A 7,720-nucleotide genomic window follows, 5' to 3' on the forward strand; every position below is an offset into this window, starting at 1 on the left:
AGTGCAGCTCATGTGTTGAGGCAGAGAACTAGCTAAGGCCGCCTCATGCTGGTCCAATCACCAGACAGCAAGAGAGAGGCAGGGCTTGCTGAGTCATTTAACTATTTGCCTTCCAATCAAATTGCGACTTTATGAATCCCATGTGTTCTTATTGGCTATAAGAACAAAATTGGCAAAATAAATCTAACTGCCTGACTTACTTTTAAAAGATAAAATCATTCCCAGTAAAATCAGGTCTACAAGAATTTCCTTTGCTTTTTAGCTGCAGCATTTGAAGAATATTAATTTTTAAATGTTTATAAGGAATACTTCATAAATAATTAACTGACACTGTGGTAGAAGAATAATGTTTTCTAAAGATATTCAAGTCCTAGGATCCAGAATTTATTAATACAAGCCTCTTAAATGAGGCACAGTGAAAATTTAGATATGTTATTATTGAAGATGATGAGATTTTGAAATTATCCTGAATTATTTGTGTGTTCCCAATCTTATCACTTCCCAGGCTGAGGGCCGAATAAGAGGAAAGTATGACTCCAGCAAAATGATCAGAAAGATGCAAAGTGGCCAATGTTACAGATGTAGAAAGTGAGTCACAAAACAAAGAATGTGGGTGGCCCCCCAGCAGCTAGATATTTTAAGGGAAAGGATTCTGTCCTAGAGCCTTTAGAAAAAAATTAGATCCTTACAAATATTTTGATTTATTCCAGTGAGGTCCATGTTAGGCATTTAACTTACAGGAATAGAAAACAATAAATGTGCATTTTAAAGCAATTGTATGGTAATTTTTTACAGTTGTCAGAAGAGAACTCAGTGCCATCGAGCTGACTATGACCAATGGCAAGCCCACTGGACAGGTGCAACAGTCCTACAGGGTCCTCAAGGCTATGCGTGTTTTGTGACAACAGACTCCCATATGTGTCTTTTGCAATGGCTAGTGGGTCAAAACCAGTACATTTTCAATGACAGTCAAATGCTCAACCAATGCACTAGAATTCATAAATTAATCCTGCATATAATCTCTACATTTCTAAAAACCTCATATTTTATGAATAAGCATTGATTCTGAGACAAATTCACCAGTGCCTACGAATAACGCTTCCTCCCCTTCCAATTATCATGACCCCAATTCTACCTTGCGGACCTGGTTATACCAGAGGATGTACAGCGGTGCAGTAGGGATCTGGAAGCACAGGGAATCTAGGATGGACGAACCCCTCAACACCAGCGGTAGGAGTGGCGACAGCAGGAGGGAAGGGGTGTAGAAAGGGAGAACCGATCTTGGAGATCTATGTGTAGCCTCCTCTCTGGGAGATGGGCAATGGGAAGGTGTGTGAGGGGAGACGCCGGGCAGTGTAAGATAAGATAAAATAATTATTTATAAACTATTAAGAGACCAGGGGGAAGGGGGGAGCGTAGAGGGAGGGGGAGGGGGAAAAAGGGAAACCGAGCTGATTCCAGGAACCCAAGTGGAAGGTGAATGTTGAAACTGACGAGTGCAATGAATGTAAAAGGGTGCTTGGCTCAATTGATGTATGGATTGTGATAAGAGTTGTATGAGCCCCAATAAAAAGATTTATTAATAAAAAATACATTCATAAAAAAAGAATAATTAATTCTTATGGTGTGGCCCTCCTCAATATGTTCCCTCCTGAGTGATCACTAAAGATGTGTGTGCTATAACAAAGTGTGGTGCAGAAACCATATGAAGCCTGACTACTAGAAAGGATAGTGTCTGGGACCTTAAAGCCTGGTCTTAAAACATGCAGCCATCTAAGTGGGGTATCCGTTCAATCCACATGGATGCAGCACACCATAATCCAGGGGCTATAAATAAGATCCAAGAAAAGAGGAAGGGATTGCATTAGAGTTTAATTTCTGAGCACGCAGTTTTTGGAAAGTCCAAATGCCATTTTCAGAGTCCCAGGTGGATTAACCCTTCATGAATTCCCTCAGAGCATTGACCCGGGATACGGACATTCTTGCCTGCAGACAGAGTGAATTGTAAAGTAGATTACTATATTTAGGTTAAAATTTGACATCTTATTTGTGTTTTCTTTTTGTGTGTGTATAAACTATTTATTAACAGACAATGTTGATAGTCCTTATTTCTTCTTGGACACACCAACAGTTTGGCCACGGCGGCCAGTGGTCTTGGTGTGCTGGCCTCGAACTCGAAGGCCCCAGAATTGGCGCAGCCCTCTGTGGGCGCGGATCTTTTTCAGCTGCTCCAGGTCTTCGCGGAGCTTGTTGTCCAGACCGTTGGCCAGGAACTGGCTGTATTTACCGTCCTTCACGTCTTTCTGTCCGTTCAGGAACCAGTCTGGAATCTTGTACTGCCGTGGGTTCTACATGATGGTGATCACGCGCTCCACCTCATCTTCCATGAGCTCTCCTGCTCTCTTGGTGAGGTCGACGTCTGCTTTCCTCAACACCCCACACCCTTAATGGCCGTGATGGCAAAGGCTATTTTCCGCAGCCCATCGATGTTGGTGTTGAGGACTCGCAAGATGCGCTGGAAATTCTCAGGGATCAGGAGAGACCTGGCGGCGGCAGTGGCGGCGGCGTGTAGGCCTCCGGTGGAAAAGCCTTATTTGTGTTTTCTTTGGACCCATTTTTTAATTCGTTCGAGTTTCAATTATCTTTTGTTTTCTCTTGGTTTGCAGTTTTCCTGTAGGGTTTTTTTGTCTTTGTTGGAGGTTATTATTTTTTATGATTTTCTCTGTATGAAATCCAAGATAGGTAAATTTATAGAGACACTTAACTAGATTAATAGTTCCTTAGAGTTAAAGGCAGGAGGTAATTGGGGGTAATGGAGAGCTAATAACAGTGGGTACAGCTCTGAAGAAAATGTCCTAAAATTGATTGTGGTGATGACTACAATATTCTTTTTAAAATATATTTAAGCCATTGAATTGGGTGGTCGCTGAATTATATGTCAACACAACTGCTCACAAATATAAACGTGTCAGTGGTTAAAACACGCCATTCTAGAAAAAAAATCCTATATTCCATAATATGGATTCCTGGGAGTTCTCACAGTGGAAATTCAAACATTATGTTCTTTAAGTAAAATTATAAAGTAACTACCTGCAGGAGTCCTGCATGTTCTATGTGTATTCTGCTGGTAAATCACATCTAACAGTCCTGATGTGCTCATGAGGTACAGTCCCCTCAGTGTAACAACAGGAGGAAGGAGTCAGCTTCTGAAAAATCAGGAATGCCCGGTTACAGTCACCAACTGGGAATGAGCTCTGTGAACCCTAGGAAGGAACAGAATAGAAGGAGGCAAAGTGCCTGGTCTTAAGACGTGGCTAAGTAGGAAAGGAAGTCTTTGAACAAAAGTTTTTGTCAGAAATCTAACTGGGTATAAGGAACGCTTTTGAAATTGTTCAGGACTACTAATTCACTTTTTTTCTACTATGAAAGGGGCATGAGGCTAGCAGTCCACTGGAGAACATTGAAGCCTAGCAATGCCAAGCTTTCATACTTTGTAACCATCTTCTGCTGACAGCAGAATTTAAAAAGCTCTAGTGCTCAGCAATAAGCCATTGTTGCTGTAAAATTTTCAGTTGCAACTAATATTAAAATCTTATAGCTCAGATAACTAGAGTGAACTATCTTACATTTAATTATGATTTCTTATTTTAAGTTACAAATTCATGATATTTTAATCTTCAGAGAATGAATAAATCTTAGAAATTACCTAGAGGTTTTCTCCAATATAGCTTTACGAACTATAGTAGTTACTGAGTCCCTAAAAGATGTCCCGTCCGAACATGATTTCCTTTAAGGGGAATGATAAAGCGATTTCCCCCAGGAGTCATGCATGTTATATGTATAGTCTGCGGGTAAATTCCATGGAAGGACCATAATGTAAAAGGAGCCCTGGTGGCTAGCCACAGGTCAGCAGTTGAAAACCACAATCCGACTTACAAGGGAAAGCTGAAATGTTCTGCTCTCATAAATGATTGCAGTAAGTTTGAATTTGTAAACAGAAAATACATTTCAGATTTTCAAGGCTTAGTACAAAAACAGGCCCATGACAAAATAAAAAAGTCAAATATAGAGTACAAACTATTTCATTGATAAATTTTAGTTGATTATATACTAAAATATTATTGGATTTATTACAATAGTTTGGCAATGTTTCTCCTTAAAAATCTGGTATCTAGAAAACTTTTTAGATATAAAGCTGACACTGGTAGCTCACTTTATAGTTTTATTGGACATTGATGACCTAGCCCAGGAATTGGTAAATGTGTTTACTAATTGACATTTTTATAAATATTAAGGTTTATCTCCCACACAAAGTTTCGGCTGTTTATTCCTCCTGACTTCCTTTTAAACTGTAAACATCATTTTTAAAAAGACCATGTTCCATATTTGACATCTCATCATGAACACATCTATTTGACAAAGACGAGTAAAGTAGGCTCCAAGTGTCATGTTATGAAAGGTAGTACAGTGAGATTACTGGATATGGGTATTTCATCCATGATTTTGTATCTCTTACCAAAGGACTGAATCACTCACAGCCACTCACTGTGACTGAGTCCATGTGGACTCTTAAGCAACCCTATAAGACCAGGGTAGAACTGACCCCATGAGCTTCCGAAACTGTAACTCTTTATGGAAGAAGAAGCCACTATCTTTCTAGGAGACTGACTGGGAGGGAGAAGCCAAGGGACCACAGGGCTGAAAGACCAAGGACCAGGCAGACGTGCCTGACTGAGAAGAGGAGTGGGAAGTAAAGGACTGCATCATCATCACTTTGCATATCTTTTAAAAATATGCTTAACACATTCATTGCGCTCTAAAAAAGCTTTTAAATATCAATGAAAATATTAAGTAATACCTAACAAAAAACAATAAAACTGCTATTTAACGTATTTCCATATTGCTTTCTGATTGACATCTTCACTTGCAATCTACTTCCCTTTCATCCAAGCATCATCCTCCTTCAGCATCTTTTCGCCGTAGGGGTAGGGTCCCATTCCTTTAGAGGTAGGCCATTAAACAATGACATTGTGTTGGATATAGTAGCAACAGTTACGTGACTTCTCTTCTCTGAGGACATTATGTTCCTCTTTGAAAAACTCATTTCTGCATCTGTTGAACCTACAGCAATTTTTCTAACAATCTTTTCAACTCTTTGAACACTTTCAGGAATTGCAAAATTAACTCATAAAATCTAGTGGGAATTTGGAGTGTAATATAAAGTTGTTAACTTCTTATTGTTTGGAAATTTTCCTTTTTACATCATAGCTTTTCCTCTTGAAGTAACATAAGCAGGGAAATACAAATGTATTTCACAAAAGTATAACAAATTATATGAAATGAATAAATGAATATTATAAGCATCATTCCATCTTATTTTTTAATACCAGTAGATGGAATGCACATTAGGATGGGCCCTTAGAATAAGTTGTTGCATAGTTGGACGTTATAAACTAGTAAGGAACATAAATTCATGATTTCCACATTGGGAGGCTGCCCAGCCAATCATCTTATAGAAAACCTAATTATAAGAGCTGTGTTAATTACTGGCTCTCTAAACTGAAAAAAAAAATGTAAATAGATATTGGCTCTCCTGACCTGGCTGAATCTCACTGCTAGAACAAGGTGAAAAAAAATGACAGAGACTGGAGGCACGTCTGACCTTTCCTTGTAGAAACTGGCAGCGAGCTAGTGAGGAGTTGGAGTCTCTTCTCCATTGAAACCAAAGGGCCCCCGTGCCATTTCTTCATTTCCTTTTTATCTACAACCTAATCCAGCATGGGAAGTGTATGGACTGGAAGTCAGTCTCCAATGCCTGGGCTTGTGCCACCATCACGACTGGTGCCACGTCTGAGCCCATTGTGGTGGTCACAATGCTAATCCATCTTGTTGGACGGCATCCACAGATTTACTGACCCTCCATTTTCCCAAGCAGCATGCCCCTTTCTAGTCTCCGCAGCATGCTCAAAGTCGTGAAACCAAACCCCCTCTCTCCTTGCGTTGAAGGAGTATTCGGATTGTCTGTCTTGCAAGACATATTTGCGGTTCATGCTATTTTTGAAATTCCTCACCAACACCGTAATTTACATGCATCAATTCTCCCGCAGGCTTCCTTATTCAGTGTTTGTCTTTCACGTGCATGTGGAATGATTGATAGCTTAGGTCAGTTTGAGCTAGACCTCAAAATGACATCTTCACTCTTTAACAGTTTGATGGGGCCGTGCGCAGTAGGATTGTTTAATTGACTAGATCATTTTATTTCTTGACTGTTCTTCCCTCAGTGTTGACTACGAATAGAAGCATAATGAAATCATTGACAACTTCAATATTTTCTCCATTTATCATAATATTTTCTATTGATTCAGATGTAATAATTTGGTGTGTTCTTTATATTGAAGTGCAATCCATAATTGGGGCTCTGATTTTTAATCTTCATCATCAAAGTGCTACAAATGCTCCCTGTTTTTGGAAAATAGGATCTTGTCATCTGCATATTGCAGCTTGTTAATGAGCCTTCCTCTAATCCTGATGTTTCTTTCTTCTTCATATAGCCCTGCTTTCTTTGATTTCCTGAAATAAGTCCTGGTAAAAGGATACTACCCCATCTCACATCTTTTCTGATTCTAAACTGTTCAGAATTCTTTTCTTCTGCTTGAATGGCTTCCTATTCATTCAAATTCAGATTCACATGAGTAAGATTAATTGTTCTGGAATTCCCATTCTCGCGGTGTCATCCATTGCTTGTTATGATCCTCACAGTCAAATATCTTTACATAGCCAATAAAATAAAACATCTTCCTGATAATCTCTGCTGTCGTCCAAGATCTAACTGATGTCAGTAATGAGATTCCCTCCTGCCACTGCCTCTTCCAAATCTGGCTTTGCATTAATGTAAATCCCTATCAATCTACCACTGCAAAGAATTTTAAATAATCTTCAGTAAAATACTACTTGAATGTAATATGAATGATAATATTCAACAATTCATGCATTCTGTGAGGTCAACTTACTTTGAATGGCCACAAATATAAAACTTCCATTAATTGGCTAAGTGGTGGTGTTTCAAAATATTTACCATCGGCAATGGAGGGCTTTCAGTGATCCTTCAGCCTGTTGAAACCTTTCTATTGGTGTCTAGTCAGTTCCTGGAGCATTTATTTATTCATCTAATGCTCAACGCAGCCTGGGCTTCCTTCCTCAATATTATTGGCTCTTGATCATATGCCATATCATTAAGTGGTTGAATGGACTCTTTTTAATTAAAGGACTGTCTCTTTTCTATCTTTTTTTAATGTTTGCTGCAGCATTCAGTATTTTGTCCCATAGAACCCTTCAATATCTAGGATTAATGCTCTTTCCAATGAACTCTATATTTATTATTAATTGATTATGAAATTGTGGTATTCTTTTACATCTATCTTGATAGGATATTTTATACATCCATTAGAGATGTATCTAAATAGAGGCATATATTAAATACATTTTTGAGTATACCACCATCTTTACTTTCCATTAATTGTTTGTGAATTGCTTTTAATGTCAAACTTAATGTTGTGCTTTAAAAGCATAGCTGATTCCAAAAACCTGACATTGTGCAGTCCATTATTTTTTTGCTATTGTTTGCTTTTACTGCATCCTTCACAGAGTTGTTTTCAATAAGCCAGTCTTCATCCACTGAGCTCTTCAACACAATATTTATCGAGGTGGATAAGAGTCATCT

General features: G+C 38.7%; 1 pseudogene; it reads right to left on the minus strand.

Annotated features, from left to right (window-relative positions):
• Positions 1 to 2,058: 2,058 nt before the first annotated feature.
• LOC142451405 (small ribosomal subunit protein uS13-like) lies at positions 2,059 to 6,037 on the minus strand (annotated as a pseudogene).
• Between the last annotated feature and the right edge of the window lie 1,683 nt (positions 6,038 to 7,720).

The sequence above is a fragment of the Tenrec ecaudatus genome, chromosome 6 (genome assembly GCF_050624435.1).
Source record: "Tenrec ecaudatus isolate mTenEca1 chromosome 6, mTenEca1.hap1, whole genome shotgun sequence".
In the NCBI taxonomy this organism is placed as follows: domain Eukaryota; kingdom Metazoa; phylum Chordata; class Mammalia; order Afrosoricida; family Tenrecidae; genus Tenrec; species Tenrec ecaudatus.